The following is a 24,183-nucleotide window of genomic DNA, read 5'->3' as shown; positions in this document are numbered from 1 at the left end:
GGGGGGGTACCTTTAACATAATCCCATCTAGATGATTACAGACATAAACATCACCAAATATCTATATAATATCAAACTCTTTACTGTCAACTGTATTCACTTCATAGGTGGATGACATGACATGCTTATTCACATGTCCAGGATGTGGTACGTACAGTGCATTCAGAAAGTATTCATACCCCTTCATTATTTCACATTTTGTTATGTTGTGGCCTTATGCTAAAATGCTTTCAATTATTATTTTTTCACATCAATCTACACTCCTACCCCATAATGACAAAGGAAAAAACAGATTCATGATAACTTTGCAAATTTATTAAAAAGACAAAACTGAAACATCACATTGACATAAGTATTCAGAATCTTAACTCAGTACTTAGTTGAAGCACTTCTGGCAGCGATTACAGCCTCAAGTCTTTTTGGGTATGATGCGACAAGCTTTGCACACATGGATTTGGGGATTTTCTGCCATTCTTCTCTGCAGAGCCTCTCAAGCTCTGTCAGGTTAGATGGGGACCATCTGTGGACAGCCATTTCCAGGTCTCTCCAGAAATGTATGATTGGGTTCAAGTCCGGGCTCTTGCTGGGCCACTCAAGGACATATAAGTTGTCCCTAAGCCACTCTTGCATTGTCTTAGCTGTGTGCTTAGGGTCATTGTGCTGTTGGAAGGTGAACCTTTGGCCCAGTCTGAGGTCCTGAGTGCTCTGGACCAGGTTTTTATTAAGGATATCTTTGTATTTTGCTGCATTCTGCTTTCCTTCAACCCTGACCAGTCCCCCAGTCCCTGCTGCTGAAAAATACCCCCACAGCATGATGCTAAAACCACCATGCTTCACCATTGGGATGGTATTGGGCAGGTGATAAGTGGTGCCTGGTTTCCTCAAGACATTACACTTGGAATTGAGGCCAAACAGTTCAATTTTCGTTTCATCAGACCAGGGAATCTTGTTTCTCATAGTCTGAGAGTCCTTTAGGTGTTTTTTTGTGTGTCTTGCACTGAGGACAGTCTTCCGTCTGGCCACACCATAAAACCCAGATCGGTGGAGTGTTACAGAGATGGTTATCCTTCAGCAAGTTTCTCCCATCTCCACACGTGAACTCTGGAGCTCAACCAGAGTGACCCTTGGGTTCTTGGTCACCTCTCTTACCAAAGCCTTTCTCCCCCATTTGCTCAGTTTAGCCGGGCAGACAGCTCTAGGAAGAGTCCTGATTGTTACAAACTTCTTCCATTTAAGAATTATGGAGGCCACTGTGCTCTTGGGAACCTTCAATGCAGCCAAAATATTTTTGTAGCCTTCCCTAGATATGTGCTGCGACACAATCCTGTCTCTGAGCTCTGCAGGCAGTTCCTTTGACCTCATGGCTTGGTTTTTGCTCTGATATGCATTTTCAGCTGTGAGACCTTATATATACAGGTGTATGCCTTTCCAAATCATGTCCAATCAATTGAATTTGCTACAGATGAACTCCAATCAAAGTGTAGAAACATCTCAAAGATGATCCAGAGAAATGGGATGTACCTGAGCTAAATTTCAAGTGTCATAGCAAAGGGTCTGAATACTTTTGTCAATGTGATATTTCATTTTTTTCTTTTAAAATTTTTTGGGTTTTTTTTGTTTTTGTCATTATGGGGTATGGAGTGTAGATTGATGTGGAAAAAATAAAAATAATATAAAGCATTTTACCATAATGTTGCAACATAAAATGTGGGGGAAAAATGAAGGGGTCTGAATACTTTCTGAATGCACTGTAGATAAAGGATAGTAATCAGTCCTAAAATGCATCATTGTATTAGCAATCCAATTTTTAAGTGGAAGTCTTAGTGAGCTAAACATCAAAATTTTAATTTGGTGTGACTCTTTTTTTTTTTTTTTTTTTGACAATTATTTAGTCATCTATGGTGAAGCTGTATCAGGTAGAACAGATCAATGTGTCTTGTAACTTTTTTATAAGATGGCACTTTTTCAGAGCTCTGAATTCATGGTTATGGTTAATGCTATTCAGTGCTATAACTGTTTTATTTCTTGGCCACTGGAACATAAAAATCATTGCTATCATGTTACATTGGGACTGCTAGCTGATTTCAATTCAGCCTTATATTGACTGAACTGCATGGGACATCATAAGGAGAGAAATAAAATCTTGTTGATTGGACAATATTTTATCTAGTTATGCCATATGATAACTCAGTCACACCATTCATTATATAGACTGAATATATGATAACTACAAAGAAACAAATATTATCAGTAGTTTAACCCTTTCATTTAATTATTTTTTATACACAATTAATTAACAGTATAAAAAATGAAAGTTGGAAATTATATTATCGTCAGTCAATAGAATTTTGCTTATAGTTTTGTTTGTCAAAATGTACCTAAATATGATATTATTTGTTCTGCACTGTTATTAAAAAATAAAAAAAATAAATAAAAATAATCTCCCAAACTAATTAGTTCCAGGCATTAGCCAAGAAAAATGTGACAGAGAATTAACTTTAAAAAATCACCACACACTTTCCAGAGTATGTGAATAAAACTACATGATTGTATTTATTTGCAAAGATTTTTGTTAACTTTCTCACTAAATACGATGAGCATTCAGACCTGATCATCTATTCGGATAGCAATCAATATAATTTAGGACATCAAAAGAGAAAAATTAAAAACAAAAAGAGAGAGAAGGAAAGAGATTAACTTGTACTGAACCAGGAGCATTCCTTTAATCACAAAACTGAATGAAGACTCAATCTGACACACCCATTAAAGCCCTACTGAATACAAAGACACATTATTTTCCATACAAAGTACTGTGCAGTATAAAGTTGGTGTTTCTTAAGGACAGACATAGCTGTTACGTGCTGTAGCTGTGAAAAAGCTTTAAGTGACTCTGAAATGTGTGGGGGAAATGTGTTGCAGCTGTGTTCAAATTTGCAGCAGCTGTTCAAACCCCTGTATGGTTTTGGTATGCTGGCCAAAGAAAAAAAAAATGGGGATGCACGTTTGCTAAGCAAGCGATTTGGATAGTACCCTCTAGTTCATCACTCTCCTGGTGGCACAGCAGTGTTTAACAGAAATCAAAACACAGAGGCTGACTTATGATTCTGGCCAGCATCTATCCTCAAACTGTTCTAGCAAATATTTTCTAATAATAACGAGTGTTTGGACGAGTAAATTTCTAATGACAGGGTTCAGAGTGTGTTTTATGGTGACCGGATAAATTTACACAACGTTAACATCCATCATATCGCACAAATGAGGAACTGATGCTAAACTTCAAAACATGAGCAGGCGCTACAATCTTCTTCTCAAATCTTGGCAAGATAAAGCCAGCATATCTGTCTTCGCTTTTCAGGCCCGGCTCTCTAAGAAACACTGTGGGAGACAAAGTGTCATGAAGCAAGCACATTGAGAGGATAGAACGGAGGAAGAATCCTTTGTTCCGTATCCAAACTCCTAACCTTCTTTTTTCCTCTCGCTTTCTGCCTTTGGGAAACGTCCAGGGGGAAGTTTAAGTATGGCAGCCTCTTTTTTGCTTCAAAGCACTAATATGTTCCATGCCTCCAAGTTGCTTACATCATTAATCAGCAAGATGGCTTTGCGTGATAAAGGACGTAAACTGGCAGCGAACCACGGACTACCACAGATTTAACGTTAGGCTTTTAGCTCTGCACCCACATAATACCAGCAACCCGGATGCCAGTCATAGCTTTTATTTCAGCCCTTTTTCAAGCACTAACTCCCCTGTCGCAGGTCAATCATGTATCAGCACACCACTAAATAGCTTTTTGCTAAACATGTCAGCGAAGAATTAAACATCCTTTTCCATTAACATGACATTAAAGTCATTTTTGGATTAAGTTTTAAGTTTAACAGTCAACATGAAGGAGAACATCAATGTTAACTGTAAAGCTTCATGCAATATTGACAGACCGCTTTTGAAAGTGAAGAGAGAATGATCTCTAACTCTTTTGTTTCTAAACATGTCAAAACAGAGGAAGGGAGTTATGCATGTCTGCCATGCAGGGCCCCATCAGGTCAGGCTATAAAAATCCATCACTGGGTTTGTGCTCTGCTAAAGCGCTAAGGAAACATATTGAGCCTTTTTATTCAGCCAGACTGTGTACTAAAACTAATTGGATTTCTGTCAATGGAAAAAATATATCCCTGGGAAGACTTTGAACTACATAACGCTGACGGTACAACAGCCCGTGAGGGACCGGCCATTCCTCAATGCCAAACGTGAGGGAGGAAAATTAATCCAATGGTCAACATAAAATATTAAAATAGCATGGTATTGAGTTTTTGAGGAATGATGTTAGGCTCGCTCATTAGGTCCACCAACACAGTGAATTAAGCTATATTTAGTGGGTGATAATTGAAATCATAGTCGCAGTCATTACCACTGACATGTCTCTAAATAATACTCCATAAATTTGCCCTCGTTTTTGGGGGGGCTCTGTGACAGCTGGCAGGGCCTGCGAAACATAAAGTACAGAAACTATTATTCTCCCCTGTGTGACTGGCCTTCCTATTCTCTTTTCCTTAAAGCCAATAAACCGTCAGCTTTTATTCTACCCCTCCAAAGTGCTGGCTGGATGTCAGCTATCCTCTCTAAAGCCCTGCCACAGAAAACTGAGGTCCTGTATATCACTATGTCACAGGCACACCATCAGTCTTCGAGTATACAATAAAAAAGGGATGCAGTTATATAGAGAATGGCGCCCTCACCCAATATATGTTTAATTTGAACAAAAAGAGAACATAAATATGTTCCATTCAATTCAAGACAAACAGATTGAGATGTGCTTGGATGCTATATACACTGATATTTGGCTGTTGGAAAAGTTAATAATGATTTAAAGATAATTCATTTGCCATGAAGGCACTTTTGTTGCACCATTACAGTGAAACTGTGATTGATGCTGTACATTTGGAGGGAGTTGTACTGTTGAGATGTGACTTGCAGGATAGGCCAAAAGTACAATCCTGCATTCTCGAAAGACTTCTTGGCATCAGGCTGCCGAGTATTTATTGTCATATCTGATAGGCGAAGAAGATAGACGACATGCAAAATTGTTTGTACTTAACTACGCTCTTTGAAATAAACACGTACAACAATGAAGCCATTCATTTATTTGAGTTGTCAGAGCAGCAGTCTTGCGAGCATTATTTTAAAACCAAAGTACACAGTTCACCAGTCAGTGCTGACATTTAAAATCTAGGTGGTTTGTGAGATAAACACAGCGTGATTAGTGATTGTTTCACAAACCAAAGACTTTTCCACCATTCAAACACTGAACGTTCCTGGAAAGTTGAATCAGAAATGAGATTAAGAAATATTTTGTTATAACAAGACATAACAGAAAACATCTTGAAATCTTTTCCTTAAGTTATTTAGTGAGGTCATAAGTCAGTTGTTCAAGTCCAAACACTCGAGTCGGTTTGTGTGTTGATACCTGTGCTTTAACTTCTGCCAGCCAGATGGGACAGAAGGACAGACCTCTAAATGAACACCATATTGCTGTGGTTTGGCAGGAACATGTGGAAGAAAATTTTTTTTTTTTATCAGATACAAGATTGTCATCTTAGCAAAGTAGAGAAAGCATTATTTGCCCGTAAGAACTTTTCAAAACTAATTTAGTAGGGGTTGATGATGTTTCCCTCGTGTTGGCTGGACAGACGACGGTGCCTGTTTTGGCGGCCGCAGAGATATTGCAACTGGATTTTATTCTTCCCGGGGCAATTAAGTACAGCTCTGTTTATACGAAGGGCAGGAAAAACTGCCACACAAAAGCATAGACGAGTGGCTCCTTAAGTTAAGACTATCTACACATCGCTTTAAGCTGCTGTTAACAAAGAACAACACTAAAGATGAGAAAACGATTGAGGCATACTACACAACTGATCGCAGACTGGGTGTTTCAACTGCACAACCATTTGTCCCCAACTAAGGCCCTGGGTGATCCGTTCACAAGTGTGCAAGCAGGACACAACACCTGGTTGTCTCCTTTGACCACTTGAGTTCGGATTTCCAGGGGAGAGTCTCTGATTTCATGCGGACATGCAACAATCATTATGTCAGTGTATTACTAAAGTATGTTAAAGTTCAAAAAAGTAAAAGAAAAAGAAAGTGTTTCTCTTAATTACACTTGTAATTACATTACTTTACATTAGCACAAACATGACATTTAGAGCAGAATTCTAAGTTATTTTAGTGGAATACCTGTATTAACTGAGCTTCCTAAAGTAAAAGAAAAAAAATAAAGCGCTAAAAAAGGCACATAGTTGCTCTTAATTATACTTGCATTTAAAATAAGCACAAACATGACATTTAGAGCAGAATTCCAGTTATTTTAGTGGAATCCCTTTATTAACAGAGCTTCTAAAAGTAAAAGAAGAAAAGTAAAGTGCAAATAAAATGGCACATAGTTTGTCTCAGTTAGGCTTGCATTTAAAATGAGTGCAAACATGTTTAGAGTTAAAAACATGTTAAAGTTATTTTAGTGGAATACCTGTACAAAATGAGCTTCTTATGTGCATGCTTCTCATATCTGTGTACCTGCATGTGGATATCAGACACACTAAAGAATTTCGTGAATTTTTGTACATGTACATGTATTCAGATTTATTTATTTTGTATTTTTTTTAGATCAGGCAGTTATTTCCATTTAAATCCGCATGTAACCCACAAAATTTAAACTCTTAAACTTTTATAAGGAAGCGTTCTGTTGCTGTGGCACTACGAGCCAAATGTGTTCATATACGTTTTGGACAAGATCCAAATGTTTTTGAAAGTGGACAAATCTCAAAATGGCTTGGACCCCGTTACAGCTGTCTTTAGCGTCAACCTGTTTCAAATGGATCGCCCAAAATGCATCTTAAAATTACGATAAAGAAGTTAATTCACAAACTCGCACAGTTTATTCATGATAACATGGCAACAAATTTTAAAGAACAGCTCGCGCCCTTTTATTGCACTTATTTGCACAGAAAGGAAAAATCAAGAAAAACAGCTGAAAATAATGAATAATGAATAATGAGACAGAGGGTAGGGAGATGTGGGAGATGTTTTTTATTTTTTTTTGTCTCCTGCTTCCTAATGCCTACCTCCCTTTTTGCGATCTATCTGTATTTCATTGGCTGTTGCTTGCTGTTGGTCATGTAATCTGAGACTTCTTGTCGCGGAGTAGTCGCTGACTCAAAACATCAAAGGAGACGAGCTTGAGTCGTGCAGTGTACGTTAGGCTTAAGGTGAAATTCATTTTTTTTGTTTAATGCCATGTTTGCTTTGACCTCCAAATAATTCCCTTTAACATAACTGGGTCATATCTTAACGGTGGAACAAAGATACACAACAGCCACAGACTGAACTTATTTAAATTATCCATTAGCAAAGCAGCAAGTAACAAACATGTCAACTATAATGCATCCAAAATTGTTCATCTGTATTCGTACAATTTTTCCTGTCAGCTCATCTCCCCTTGAAGCAATCACAGGGGTACAAATTTGCTCAGAGAAATTAAATGGGATTTTATTGCTTCATAGTTGATTTATAAGAGCAGCGCCCTGAATGAAAATGCATAAATTCCTGTCTAACAAACCAGATAGAGTTGAAAAAAAACAAAACAAAAAAAACATTCCATCCTCTACTAATACAAGCCAAACAGACTGGGCTGTTCCCAAATATTAGTGCTAAATAAGCCTGATAGATCAGATATGGAAAATTCTCATTTCCACAAAACCATCAATTTCCATAGCCTCCGCCAGCTAAGTGATTTGACGACTTCATTTTGACAGTTTTCCGCTCATCCTCTTAACTGACATTTTATCTGCATACCGGCACAGACGCAGATGGAGCACACCCAGAAGACAATGACAGGCCCTTCTACCATTGTCACTTCTCATTTCAGCAAAGAGCGATACATTTTACTGGCTTATACCAATAATAGCCCCATCAAAAAGGAGACTCCACCTTGCTCTGAAGTTGAGGGAGCACTTCATGTCGCAGGCTCTCATTTGTCAATTAACAGGAGCCTTCTGGTGTTGGCGCGCGGGGGCTTGAAAGACAAAGTCTCACCCATGACGAATGAAGAAAGACAGATGAGTGAAGCATGAGCTGCAGTGTAATACTATAATGTTCTTTAGATATGAATATAAAACGACAGTGCTGACAGTCCATACAAGGTTATATTTCATTTCTCGGTGTACCCTGCCACTGTACTTAGTCTTCTTTGTTCCATTTTCATCAGACTACTTGTGTCTCTTTGTGACAGGCTGTCTATATTTAAAATGCTTCTATTTGAAAATGCAAGTTAGCATACTTGATTTGCCTTCAAAATACAAATGGCCACTTTACAAGACATACAGTATATGAAGGTGAGTGCGGGCATAATGAGGAAACTCTTATGCACTGGAGGATAACTACATCTGTCTCTAATTTCTACAGAACTTTAGCACAACTGTTTAGTTATGCTGCATCATTTCAAATTCTGTTGGATGTTCTGAAATTACAATCAAGCCTTTGCACTTACATCATTAAAAGTTATAACAGATTACATTTGCAGGACTCAACAGTAAGTATGACCTGATGGCCGGAGGCCAGATGAGAAAGTTTAAGGCCAGTTGATGGAATCGTCACTTGCTCTATCAGGCCAATGCTGCATTGTTACTACATCTTGTCATGTTTACGTGTTGGGAAGCGACTAACTTAAAGTAGTGATGCTACTAACTTACTACTTTTTTCAACAAGTAGCAGTGTATTGTCACAAAACGCTACATTTGTCACATTGTTGCAACACGGCAATGCCAAGAGAGAAATCAAATGTGTTCACCTAAACCGTCCTCACTCTCTTAAATGTAGAGCTGAGAAATCCAGTTCTTTCAGACAGTTCATTTAAATGAACCAGTTAAAATAAAAGTTTATTTAGCGTTGGGAACTACAATTCATTTTAGTGATTTCATTTTTTCAGACGATTCATGTAAATTAACTAGTTCACATAAATGATTCACCAATTCACTTGAACCCCTGCACAGCTTACAAGGACTTTGCCTTCTTTTTTGAAGCAAAATATTTATTTAATTGCTGAGGTTTATGTTGTATAAAATAGGTTGTTTTCCCATTTTAATAGTTTATATATAGTATAAATTTCAAATCAAAAAATCAAATCAAATCAAAATCAAATCAAATCACTTTATTGTCACACAGCCATATACACAAGTGCAATGGTGTGTGAAATTCTTGGGTGCAGTTCCGATCTCACATAGCAGTCGTGACAGTGATGAGACATATACCAATTTACAATAACATTAAATTAACACAACACAATTTAGACATCTGTTATACACATAATTACACTCAACAATATACAAATAATAACACACTGTACAGTATACAATACGCTGTTTTTGTTTTTTGTTTTTTTTTGTTTTTTACTATATAGGTACACATTATTCAATAAAATTATTATATATATATATATATATATATATATATATATATATATATATATATATATGTATATATATATATATATATAGAATGTACAGTATTGTACTGTATTGACATTCAGGCTGTCGGTTGATAGTCAGTTGTTAAGAGAGACATAATATAATACTAATATAATTTATGACAGTCCGGTGTGAGATATAAGAGTAAGGGTAATAAAGTGCAGTGCTGATGTATATTGATCATGAGAGATCAAGAGTTCAGAAGTCTGATTGCTTGGGGGAAGAAGCTATCATGGAGTCGGCTGGTGCAGGTCCTGATGCTGCGATACCGCCTACCTGATGGTAGCAGTGAGAACAGCCCATGGCTCGGGTGGCTGGAGTCTCTGATGATCCTCCGAGCTTTTTTCACACACCGCCTTGTATATATTTCCTGGAGGGAGGGAAGCTCACCTCCGATGATGTGTTTGGCAGTTCGCACCACCCTTTGCAGTGCTTTGCGGTTGTGGGCGGTGCTATTGCCGTACCAGGCAGAGATACAGCCAGTCAGGATGCTCTCTACAGTGCAGGTGTAGAACCGTGTGAGGATGTGGCGGTTCATTCCAAACTTCCTCAGCCGTCTCAGGAAGAAGAGGCGCTGAAGAGCCTTCTTCACAACGACTTCAGTGTGGACGGACCATGTGAGTTCCTCAGTGATGTGGACACCCGGGAACTTGAAGCTGCTGACTCTCTCCACTGGTGCTCCATTGATGGTGATGGGACTGTGTTCTCTGTCTTTTCTTCTGAAGTCCACCACAAGCTCCTTTGTCTTACTGACGTTGAGGGAGAGGTTGTGCTCCTGACACCAGTGTGTCAGAGTGTGCACCTCCTCTCTGTAGGCTGTTTCATCTTTGTCAGTGATCAGACCTACCACCGTCGTGTCATCAGCAAACTTAATGATGGCATTGGAGCTATGTGTTGCCACACAGTCATGTGTGTACAAGGAATACAGTAGTGGGCTGAGAACACAGCCCTGTGGGGCTCCAGTGTTGAGGATCAGTGATGAGGAGATGTTGCTGCCTATTCTAACCACCTGGCGTCTGCTTGATAGGAAGTCCAGGATCCAGCTACACAGCGAGCTGTTTATAAGTTCACCCTAATTAAATATATAACAATCAGGAATGAAATAACCCAAATAATTAAAAATACAAGACAATAAAGAATTAAATAATATATTCTGATTGTTATAAATTAAAATACATTTTCTTGTATAAATAGCTTTAAAGCTGCACAACAGAAGATTTTTGGGTTAAAAATTAACCAAAGTCCTTATTGAGGGAGTACATAAAAAATCTGTGTTCAAAACCTTGTCTTTGTCATACCCCGATTCACTACAGTAAGCCTACAATAATGGTTTATAATTTGAGATCTCAGGTCAGATTGGTGCAAAATCACAGGTTTGCGTCTTTCATTCTTGTGTGTTTACGTAATGTGCCAGCTACTGTTTTGTATGTGTGTCAGTCTTCGGATGGATGTTTAATTGTTAACTGTTTATCAGAGTTGTCCACTTGCTAATATGCTTGGATACGTTTTCTGGTAGGGTTGTAAGCTATTGTTTGTAATACTTTAATAAATCTAACATTACTCATGTGTTTACCGATCGCAAAGTGTTTAATAGTCTACCTTTTCTGTTGAAGTTACAGTAACATGTTTACTAATATTCACGATTTTGAGTATTTTATGACATTGATGTAGTTTTGAGGTTCCCTTAAGTGTGTATGTGCCGCTGTTGCAGGAATGCACAAGTTCTTATCAATTTCCATTTCCCTTTTAGCAGATAGTGTTTAAACAGTGCTGACAATTTAAAATTACATCTAAAAGCCACAATTGATACAGTACACTTCAAGGTAGTTCCCCATGAATGTACACTTATCTCAAGTTGTTTATTATTAACCGATTTCATAGAGCAGTAATGTACATATTATTTATTTTTTTATGTGTAACCATCTCTTTTATAAATTTACTGCCAAAGAAACAATTAAGGAAACCATTTATTATTATAATTATTATTATTATTATTATTATTGTAATTGTAAAATTGCACATTTCTGCAGAACATATTATTGTTAGATAAAGTGTACTTCATCCAAATCATTACTGAATCATCTTTTTGTGTTTACGGTTTACTTGCATTGTCCACCGAGGCTGTAGATTTTAATATTAAAAAATAATTAAAGGTCTTCCATTAAGCTCTTATCAGCCATTTAATGAGTTTCACCTCTTAAATTTGGGATATGTGTAGTACAATACAAACAATGTGTGGTGGATAAAACACATGAATAATCATATATCTAAAAAAAAATTAAATAGGAGTGTTGTTTATCTTCCTCAATGCAAGTAATATCTTGGTTATACATTTTTAATCGAATAACATAACATCAACTGAAAATACCATGTTATGACTCTGGCTCTGCAGGTGAATATCTGCAGTGATCACAGGCAAAGTCAAGGTAACCTCAAACCATGAGATTCACCTGGCAGAAGAGCAGTGCCGAAACAACTGATGTAAAATGTTCCTCTGCAAGTAACTTGCAATGTTAGGTTTCAACCACAGATGTCGATAGAGAGCCCAAAGTTTTATAGTGCAGCATTAATTAGCTACTTTTTGTTAGTAACTTGTAGTGTAGCTAACTATTTTTTAAACAACAGTTTGACTGTAGTTTAACTACTTACTACTAGTAGCTTCCACAACACTAAGCACTGCATGTGATTTTATCCCTTAAGCGTTTGTTTTTCTGTGATAAATTGAACATTTTTGTTCCAAATTCTGCTGATATAACTGTGACATCAAGGTCACTATCCAGTTCGCTTACACTGCTCAGGTTTGGTCGAAAACGCATTCAAACTGATGCTTCCTAGACACAATTCACACATTATTATATAGAATGTGTAAAAAATGATAAACAAACACCCATATGCCACTGTTTTCCAAAAGGGTTCATAAATTTATATATGGAATTAAATTATAGTTGAAAAAAAAATCCAGCTATTATTGCTAATTAAATAATTTCATAATAACCTAATAATTAATTTATTGTAACTTTTTTGTAAAGAAAACGTATATGTCTAATGAAAAAAAAGACATCTTTCTGACACAAAATGTGGCCAATGAAAATATAAGCAGGGCAAGTACAAATCTGAACTACCGGCCCGACTGGAAGAAGAAAAATCCAGCAGAAAAATCTTTATTGTTGAGCCCTGCTATGAAATATATTCTCCTTAAATTTGGCTGCTTGTCATGATCCATATGTAAGGAGGTATAATAAGCAGATCCTGAAGACAGAGTGACTGTCAGCCCTTCATGACAGAAAGAGACACCAGATGGAGGAAATCATGGCTGCCTCATTCCTCTGCATGACTGAGGGCCATCATGTTTACCCCTCATCTGCAAAGGACCAGACAAGACAAAGATTCCCTTTGCTTTCACCATCCAGTTCCCAAAAAGCCAAGCACATCCAGAAATGAAGGGGACACTTTGACAGTAATCCCCAACATCAGATTACTCATGCTGTCTACGATGTAATACCTCTTCATGACCAGACTTGAGAATGGTACTGCTTCACCTTCACCCCAACTCAATGTAAAAAAAACAAACCAACAAAAGGCACCTAGTGAAATGTCTGATAAACTGAATGTGATTTCACTTGCATGTTTACAGAAATTCTGTCTGACACCTCTCACATCAGGTAACATACCTCACAAGTGCACGCAAAGGTTCCGGACTGTACTACATCACTGTGAAGACTTTGTCTGCTCAATGCACATCTAGGCTGAATTAGTGTAATCTAGGGCCTTTTTGCACTTTTAACCTCAGCAGTTTACACTTCAGGCCCACAAATGGGATGTTTTTTTACATGACAACCCATATACAGGTGCATCTCAATAAATTAGAATGTCGTGGAAAAGTTCATTTATTTCAGTAATTCAACTCAAATTGTGAAACTCGTGTATTAAATAAATTCAATGCACACAGACTGAAGAAGTTTAAGTCTTTGGTTCTTTTAATTGTGAAGACTGTCAAAGAAACCTGGGCTTCCATACCACCTCAGCAGTGCCAAAACTGATCACCTCCATGCCACGCCGAATTGAGGCAGTAATTAAAGCAAAAGGAGCCCCTACCAAGTATTGAGTACATATACAGTAAATGAACATACTTTCCAGAAGGCCATCAATTCACTAAAAATGTTTTTTTTATTGGTCTTATGATGTATTCTAATTTTTTGAGATAGTGAATTGGTGGGTTTTTGTTAAATGTGAGCCAAAATCATCACAATTAAAAGAACCAAAGACTTAAACTACTTCAGTCTGTGTGCACTGAATTCATTTAATACACGAGTTTCACAATTTGAGTTGAATTACTGAAATAAATGCACTTTTCCACGACATTCTAATTTATTGAGATGCACCTGTAACTAGAATATGGTAATGTCAACATAGACTTGTATGTTTGAACAGGAAATATGCTAATCAGAGCTTTACACTTACAAAAAAGTACTCTGGTGCTACTAAGCAACATCAGATAGTAATACCATGGTATTTTGAGATATATCATGGTACTGACATTAATTTACCATGGTACTACCATAGTAAATTTCCAAAAACATGGTAGAAACATGTAACACGTCTAAAACACCATGTTACCATGTCAGAAATATGGTAGTACCATGGTACTTTTCATTATCCATGGCATATGTTGCAATACTTCAGATTTTATTCATTGCTCTTTACAGGTAGTGCATAAAATATTATAATGCAACCCATAATGTGCAACAAAATATCTAATGATACATTATTAGTGCATTTGGCAGTCAGACTCTTGTTGGTTGCCCATTTCTGGATGACCCAAATTGTCTTCTTGACAAGCCTGAGGACAATAAAGGAACCTTTCCATCACTTTGTCATTTTCTAATATTTAAGTCTCATGCTAGAGGGCAAGATGTCTGTCTATTAACTTCTGACTGTGGGGTCTTTGTGTGAACACGGCAGAAGAGGCACTGAGATCCTGACTATAGGCCACATCATCACTTCATTCTGATCACAAGCCTCTTTATAAATTAAATTTCACACTGAATGCAACCCTAACCCCACCAAAGCATATGACCAAAAGAGCTCCAGTAATAGAACCTTCTGTCATGTTCAAAAGCTTTGTGAAGTGGTAAAAAGCGATTTCAGAGCCAAGTTTGGTATTCTGCATTTGACATGTATGTACAGATGTCAGAGATAGAGGCTTTCTGCTGACAAGTCCTGTTGCCAGAAAGCATCTTTATTGGCAGTCTGATTCTGAGCAAACAAGACTGAGGTTAGTCCAAAACATATGTGGATAAACCTCACTCTTCTGTGCGCACATGTCACAACATCAGTGATGTGAAATGCTTAGAGAAGAGAAAAGACAATGAACGTGACGTTAAAGAGGCATTTTCATTAAAAGTTTTACCCTAAAAATGTGCATACCCTACTATTTTCATCTCATATATAAATAGATTTACATGTTTTGATGATAGCACATCAGTTCAGCCATGGCCATAAACCACAGAGTGCAAAAGTTTCTGAAACACTATGTGTATGGTGAAACTATTTGGAAACATTACAGATGGAACTGATGCAATAAGAAGCATGTATTAAAGAACAAATACAAACACAGAGCATTGAAGTACTTTCGAACCAATAACTTTGTAAATTTTAAAACCTTGTCGTAGTTCAGTCATGATTCGATATCTTTTTGTGTCCATATGGCACTTTATATAATTTATGCCCATGATATAAAATTTTGCACCTAAACATTAATGATTCTAGAGTCTTCAGTCTTCACCCAATGCCAGCACGGCAGTCACAAGCGCTCATTAGGAATATTAATGCGCTGATAAACGTACATTTATGTGCGACATATTGAAGCAGCACAGGATTTGGCAATTATTAATGTGACAGACTCCAGTGCAAAGCGAATCAATTAAACGGAAGAATCCACATTTTCGGCACAGATAACTGCCTCAAGACGACAATTTTCACATGACAAAAAAGGGCCTATTCAGAGTTCTTCAAGGTCTGACAGGTCAAGAAAGAAAGTCTGAAACAAAGGCACCTTATAACCATCATCTCCTCTCTTTTAGTTGTCAGATCAGCTTTGCTAGTCCTGCTGGTGAAATGGCATCCCCCACCCCAGATGCCACAAGGTGTTTCTTCATGTCATGCCAAAGGAATCTTTTATTCTATTTGCTCGGCATTAACATGTCATATTTATTGATCAGGCCTTTTATCTGGCCACAGCATGGTACTCCACTACTGTACCTGCAGCATTATGATGACATGCCTGATGACATAATGCACATAATGCATGTATTAAATTGCACTTAATGCAGAGGTGTAACTGTATGCACGACAGGAAGATTGAGTCAGAGATGTTATATCCAGTCAGAATGCTGTCATTTATGACAATATTCTAGAATGTTTCATATGACAGCAAAATCCTTCAGACAAGACATTTTCAACCATTTCAGGCATTTTTCTTTAGACAAAAGGAGGTTTACAAGCTTTAGGTAGTGATGTTTAGCTATCAAGCAAACATGAAAACATATGATTCAAAACAACAATATGCTCAATGCAACAAAACATATAAAATTACATGCAAATATTATATATGTGCATTGCCAATATTGTTTGTCAAACAGCAAATTAAGGAGCCTTACAAAAGTGTAATAAAAACAGAAGTAGGAATGCAAAAAAAAACAAAAAAAACAATGGGTGTAAAAACTTGGCTATAATGGTAATTCTCCATCCTTACAGAAAAGAAAAAGTGAGCCATTATCCATTTGGAAAAGCTAGCAGTAACAAGATGTCTTACCCTTCTTAGATACTTATGGGTTTCCAGTGTCAGGATAATAGACATCATGCTTGTCATCACTCTGCTCTGTCTCCCATCACTGACCTCCTAATATCATCATTGGTCTGTTAAGAGTTACACTCAGACACAAACAGTAACTTACCTCAATCGATTGAAGATGAGATCTAATCTTTTTGCCAATTCTCCATATTTCACCCCAAGAAAATCTGGAATGTCTTCCCAGTCATGCCCAATGCAGGACACCTGCATCAAGACATCAGACACGAAAGAATCAGAATGACCTTTACTGCCAAGTATGTTTACACACACAAGGAATTTGTCTTGGTGACAGAAGCTTCCAGTGCACAGAGAATACAACAAGGAGACAGATAATAAAATAGAGTAACTTATATATATATATATATATATATATATATATATATATATATATATATATATATATATATTAGGACTGGGAAATATAACGCGCTAATATCTGTGATTAATAGTTGACTGTTTAACACATAAAAAACAATTAACACAATTAATGCAATTTAATGCAGCTCGATTCAAATGTCCTAGCACAGAAACTGATTGTGTGGAGCAGTGCACGCTTATTCATTACGCGTGACGCATGTGCCGATCATAATAAACACGACAGCCGATTTACTGCAGGGGCGCCGGAACTGGAGGGGGGGACTTCTGGCGCACACATTAATAATCAGGGTAGGGGAGTAACGGAATACATGTAACGGGATTACGTATTTAAAGTACAAAATATAAGTAACTATATTCCACTACAGTTACAATTTAAATCATTGGTAATTAGAATACAGTTACATTCATAAAGTATTTTGATTACTGAAGAGATTACTTTGCATTTTATTGTCATTTGTTTCATTTAATATTTAGTCCTTTCAGATGGAAAACATTTATACATATAAATGATGCGATCCAAAGTGCATTTGAACAGCAGTGAAACACTTTCTTATGATGTGTTACATTCATACGAGCAGACAGAGAAGTAAGTTTGAAGTAAGTTTGAAGCAGAAGAAATAGAAATAAACCTTGTGTAAATTGTCAGCTTTATGCTAAGCTAAAGTGCTTTTTCTAGCTATTTTACATGCACGTTACCAGGCACAATCATATTTTTCAATAAAGAAAATTCACGTTAGATCACAATTTCTTTTTTTTTTTCTAGTAAGACCTTTGATATTAGGGCAAAAATCATATTCTTGATAATATTTTTTTTTATTATTATTGTTTTCCTTTAAAAATATCTAAAAATCCTTAAAACAAGATCAGTTTGAATTATCTTGTTTTAGAAACAACACTGCATAAGATATTTAGGTTTTTCAGAGAATGTATTTTTAACAAGTGTATTTTGTCTTACTGTACTGGCAGAGTTTTTATAGACAAAACAAGTGAAAAAATCTACCAGTGCTGAAGAAGTAATCCAAAGTAATTAGAATATGTTACTGATCTTGAGTAATCTAACGGAATACGTTACAAATTACATTTTACAGCATGTATTCTGTAATCTGTAGTGGAATACATTTCAAAAGTAACCCTCCCAACCCTGTTAATAGTATAGTATAGCATGGGAATTGATTGAAAAGGAGTGACTACTAGCTGCTTTGAGTCACTGCTTTCCTATTCTAGATAGAAAATGATGATCGAATTGATATCTCCCTCAAGCAATCAAAAAGGTCATGCTTCAGCAAACATTAACAAGCGATGGGCCCTTAAAAAACACAATTCATAAAGCTTTGAAATCTTAAACAATTGTCTTAAGTATTATCACACTGGTCTAGCCATATGTGGAAGTACAAGTGATTTGACACTCAATATCTTTACCAGAATCATCCAACAAATGATTTTCAAAATCAATTATTAGAATTTTGAAAAACTTTGTGTTAATTATATTAATGTAAAACAGTATCATAACTAACTCAAAGGAACACTAATCTCACCCATGGTAACTAAAAATTAAACATTAACATTAAATGGAACTTAAAACATAACTATGACCACCAATAACTTTTAAATGTTAATTAATAACACCCCCAAACAGTCCTCAAAACCTGCACAGATGTACCTCATTAATTATGCACTGACAACAACCAATAGCAAGTCCTCAAGCATAAACAACAACAGACGTTAAAGTATATTCCTGGTAAGGACTATAATTCTATGTAGTTTTAGCATCTGATATTCATTTAAATAGGTAAATGTGCCAGTTTGCCCTCTGCACCAAGAAAAGTGAAAAAAATGCAGATGTCTGATCAGTCCATAACCACTGATCTACAAACGCCCCAGAACCTGAATAAAACAAGAAATGACTGAAAGTGGATGAGGGCACGTTGGATGTCACTGCCATTTTCTGTTGTTTGTAGACGCATGTTGAACCATAAGGAGATGTCCCGTTATACACAAGTCCAGTTGTTTATGTAAGAAGTTATAACTTGCATGATATGACTTATATGATAGTCGTAGAATGACCATATACTGTTTGCACAATGTTATCAAGCTAAACTGTTTGCACAATTTTATCAAGTTTATCAAGTAAAATAACTGTGTTTTAAAACCTATGTGGGTTTCAAGTTATTCTTCTTTCAAGAGGGAAATTTGACTTAATTCACAGTAAGACAAGATTGATATCGAAGATCAGTCAAAAAGTCAGCAGAATTAGACAAAGTAGGATAATGAACAAATATTGCTTTGTATCATATTATTGGGGATGAGGAAATAAATGTAACCCAATGTCAAATGCAATATGCTGCTTAAAAAAGGTATTGTGGCTGTGTAACGTTGTTAAAAACAAACAATAAAATGACTGTTAAACGATTTAATAGGCACGTAAAAAAGAGAGACCTATACACAAGAACACGTTGAACCAATACAGTTTTCCAATAGAATCCGAAACCGAAGACAGCTACCTCATCAAAGGTATGTGTGAACTGTGAATATAATGCAGTCTCTCTCTGTGTCCGAGCAGAAGCAGATTTGAATCTCTTTAGTTAGATTACTTCAGCATTCTAACTGTGTATGTTGATAAATAACTAGTCAGTCACCGTGATTCTGACAGTCTTGGAAGCTGGTCTGGTATAAAGATATTTTTTATAAATTGGCCATATTGACTGCAGAATGTTGTTGTGATGACGTCACAACCAGCCCAGTTTGCTGCCCCCCACTTCATAACTCGTTCTGGCGCTGGTGATTTACTGCATGGAGAAAAAAAACCTTATCCGTAAGCAATGAGTCAGGTGTGGGAGAGATATGGGCAAGCTGCCGTATCTCTACGCATCACCCGAAAACACTCACTCACTGTCATCTAAACCAGTGTCAAAAGTTAAACCGTGCGAGAGACTCAACATGTGCACAATAGAGACTGAATGGCATCCAGAGAAAATAATATGCTGAGTTCAGAATGGCCTTCTACCCATACTACTCTAACTAATTCTGTCTATCTGTCTATGGCAAAAATAGTAAGAGTCAGCCATAGTTTTGAGATTTGAAACTTCAGCAAATAAATCTTCAGCATTCAGTTTGTTTTATATCTGTATGTATCCTCGAGTGACCCCACGTACACATGTGTGGACGTTGCATAATTTAAATTCATTTAAAAGGACTGATCTCAGTTCAGGAGACTCTGTGGTGTCAGTAAAGGGTTAAAATTTTGAGGTATGGAGTCATGTGACCAAACAACACAGCAGAGTTTGTCTTAGGGAAAAACGCAAATAAAACTACATCTGGTAAGAAACCTAATTATGTTTTAACATTGAAACCTGTTTGAGTCAAAAGATTAGAGTCTCTAGTTTCATTCAATATGCCATTTTTTAAATCTGAGCAATTTATCGAAAACGCTCCGCTGCTAAACACAATGTACACTAATGTGTACTTTAGCACATTATTTCCTTAGAAATCCTTGATTTACTTCAATTATCACATTGAGAATCAATGGGTTCATCCAAAAGCTGAAAAATCTTGCTTTCTAAAGGCTTTATATGGAGATAGTATGAAAATAAGGTGCACTCGAACAGCACACTGGAGGTTAAGTCATTCACTAAATAGGAATTTAATGAGCATCCTATAGTTCTCTATGCAGCTAAGTGCATTCAATCCAAACGTTCAGATTCAGGCTGCAGATGATATTTGACCACTCAACATGTTTGGCAGACATGGGGCGATGGTAATCAGTACATAGATTTAGAATGTATAATGTATAATTTTATTTTAACATGGTTTAACATTACATTGAATCAGAATTATTTATGCTAATTTCTGGTGTAATGTCTGTAACGTCTCAAAAACATGAATAATGAACACTCCTTAAAACATAATAAACAATTTGATCAAATAAAATTTGACTTTCTATAGCTTGGTATTATTTAAAATTCCACAACTTAGGAAAACTATTTGTTCTGGAATTTTTTATTTGTATTTTCATTTATTTTTTGCATGTTTATTAGGTGCTACTAGTTACAAATCAAAAACGGAAATGGAAAATGTACACAGCAGTCACGCCCAGGTCTCAGGAGGATGTAGTGTCTTAAAATGCAATGGCAATGTACCTTATTATTAAAAAAGTTCACTGGAAAATGGCAAAAGTTTTTACCCAACTTTCAATTACAGCTTGTCCGCTGATTTTATGGCATGTATAGGCCTACGTGTACTTGTTTCAAAGATTTGTACCTGTAAAAATGTGTCTAATTAACTCTATTCACAAAATAACAGAACATTTTAACATGTTTATGTTTAAACAATTAAAATAATAAATAAATAAATAAATAAATAAAATTATGACTTCTTGCACGTGTGTGTGTGTGTGTGTGTGTGTGTGTGTGTGTGTGTGTGTGTGTGTGTGTGTGTGATAGGGAGAAAGAGAGAGGTTTAATTTCTATCAGTTCTATTTCAAGTAGTTGGTGCTTTCCTAAAATTGATGAGGAGACAAAAGATACAGAGCTTGACATGAAGCCGTTCACCTGCCCATAAACATATGAGACTAATGCCTCATAGCCAGCCTAGATAACATGTTAATTAAACCACTCTTATTATGTTAACCAATAACTATTTAAGTAATTCATAAAGGGGAAAAAAATATGTTTTAGATTTTTGACATGAGTTGTCTCGTGACACAAAAGACAGCCACAGGATTTTTTTTAAACATGCAACTTTACCACATGACTTCGCATTTGACTTGACAAAATCAAACAACCATACACCTCGGGGCGTTTGGCGTTTAACTGGAAGAATCCATAATATAGGTCACATGAAACGCGTTTACGGTAGGCTATTTCACTTACCTTCCACTTCCATTCATTACAACCATTGACTCGTTGTATGCCATTTTAGCCAAATGCCAGTTAAAAAAAAATCATGCATTGAACGGGGACAACCACAAATCCTCGGGTTGTTCTGCACCTATGACTGAAATGTTTGCTTTATGCTTTGAAAATGTACTTTTAAACTAGACTGCGTGTGAACTTTACGTTTCTAATTTACTTCTTCAGCATGCTCGTGTCAGCTGATCTTGGGAGGGAAGCACGCGCCACTGTAGAATTCCTCAAAGATGTTTCAGTTCGTCATGTGCAGAAGCCTATAGTAGCCTATTCCTGAACATGTGTTGCCTTGAAAATTATGGTGATTATCATTGCCATTTGCAATGAAAAGCTTTCTTCAAAACAGAAAAAAGCAACAGCTTTTTTTTTTTTTTTTTTTTTTTACTGGATTTTGGAGGACCAAGTTTGCATGTGTTTTAAATTGCAAACAACAAGGTATTACAATTCAGGAATCAAATTTCCCCACATTGTGGGCTCAGCTGCAACATATCATCTTCTTGTGCTCATATTACCGTTTAAGCTAAAAGAACACATCCAAGCTTCATGGAGAGAGAGAGAGAGAGAGAGAGAGAGAGAGAGAGAGAGAGAGAGAGAGAGAGAGAGAGAGAGAGAGAGGGACGCGCGCCAGCGTTTCAGAGAGGAGCTCTATGACGTCACCGTGGATCCTCCCACAGGCGGAAGTTTTGGACGCGCAGACACTGCACTGCGAGACAAGTAGGTTTTCTTGTAGTGGTAGAGCACGAACACAAGAATAATGTTACTAGCAAGTCTATTTATATTGTCGTCATCTTTAGAAAATAAAAGGATTGTGCCTGTAAAATTATTCGTTCTTACCTGTCGCGTGACATTGGAGTGCGTGTGTGTAAATTCAGGTAAAGTGCTTTGTTGTGGTCTCTTTTACAAAACGTAATGATAGAAAATGCTTTGTCATGCACGTTTAAGGGTTGTAAGACGAAGAACTGTTTCTTTGTTTTGGATGCGTTTTCCATGTTTAGAAAGAAAGTAAGCGGGCTACGCAAAGGCGCTCCAGCACTGAACTGCACCCGCACCAGCCGCAGGATAACTTGTTTTCCTTTTAAAGCACTTGGGTTGGCTGAATTGTCACAGTGAAATTGTGTAAGTCGTTCCTAAACCCCAAAAGTATATCAATCACTGCAGTCCTTGTAGGCACTGGTTGTGTGTTGCATACATTGACTCGAATGCTTTGCACATCTGTCTGCATTCTTTCAATTTAACATGTAACTTAATGGAGAAAACAAAATCAGTGTGTAAGGCAAGTGGTAGGCTATTGTTGATTTTGGTAAATCGGAATGTGCGGTCTTTAACTTTGACTACAGAAATGTACTATCAGCACAAGAGCAAGGGTTTCTGGCGCATTAGCACTATGTTGAAACTGACTAAATTTAGTCGCAGAGAGTCATTCATAAAGGTAAAGATATAGAATATATTAATATACACACAAAACGTTACATTTAAATGTTATGAATTATGACCCTCCAAATTGTGTTCCCATTTAAAGGTAATACCAGTTGGTTCTGAAGCTCATTCATCATGCAGACAATAAAGAGTATGTTTTTAACCGATGCTGGAAATTGATGGTTACCCTTCTCTGCCCTAATAACTCACGTATTTTGTCAAGCACTGACAGATTTAGCAAAAAATAAAAAATAGAAAACAGCCACACATCTTTGCATACTGACAAATGATTCTCTGTAGCTTGGTTAAAATGGCCGATATAGCAGGCATGCTCAACAACACTATATATTGTGTCTTTGAGTTTGAATATGTGTGAAAATGAATAACACAGCACAATATTGTCACTATTTGCAAAATAATAATAATAATAATAATAATAATAATAATAATAATAAATAAATAAATAAAAATTAACCAATTATTTAATGTTCATTTAAAGTAAAATCAAGAAAGAAAAGGGATGCTCAATTAATTTTTTTCCTTTTTGCTTAAAATCGGCTGTTTTCAGAATTGGTTGTATACATCTATATGAGCAAGGCCTTTTTGTTGTGGCAGAAAAATGCAAACTTTATAAATTTGAGAACACGTTAACTTCTAAACATTAAATATATATATATATATTTTTTTTTTAAATAAAAAGCCAAATGCATCCAGTAAATATTGATTACTGAAGACCGTGTGTGTACTTAGAGACAGACAGAGATAAATAATTGCTCCCAAGTTCATATCGGCTACGTTTATATGACAATAAAATTGTTTACATTTTATTTTAAAAGTTAGATGTACGTAGTTTGAGTGATATCATTTATGGATGCATGTTGGCGGCGTTTTAAATTAAGTTTAGGCCTATTAAATAAATAAAACCCGTTCTAGAATAATTGTCAAGCAGCCTATAAAGGGCAGACGCAAAACAGCAAAAAGCAAGTTTATTGTTTCTCATACACGATGGTTATCTACTACTTGAATGTGTCTTAGAGATACTCCAGCAAAATAAAAATAAAAATGTCACGCTGATGACTGTCCACTCCAGGTTTTCTTGCTCTCCAAGATGACCTGTCAAGC

At 36.5% G+C, this 24,183-nt stretch overlaps 1 pseudogene; it reads right to left on the bottom strand.

The window, feature by feature from the left end:
• LOC127412108 (leucine-rich melanocyte differentiation-associated protein-like) overlaps positions 1 to 21,653 on the bottom strand; it is a 508,385-nt pseudogene extending 486,732 nt beyond the window's left edge.
• Positions 21,654 to 24,183: the final 2,530 nt, after the last annotated feature.

Source organism: Myxocyprinus asiaticus, chromosome 21, assembly GCF_019703515.2.
Source record: "Myxocyprinus asiaticus isolate MX2 ecotype Aquarium Trade chromosome 21, UBuf_Myxa_2, whole genome shotgun sequence".
In the NCBI taxonomy this organism is placed as follows: domain Eukaryota; kingdom Metazoa; phylum Chordata; class Actinopteri; order Cypriniformes; family Catostomidae; genus Myxocyprinus; species Myxocyprinus asiaticus.
This window is presented reverse-complemented; position numbering and strand designations above follow the sequence as displayed.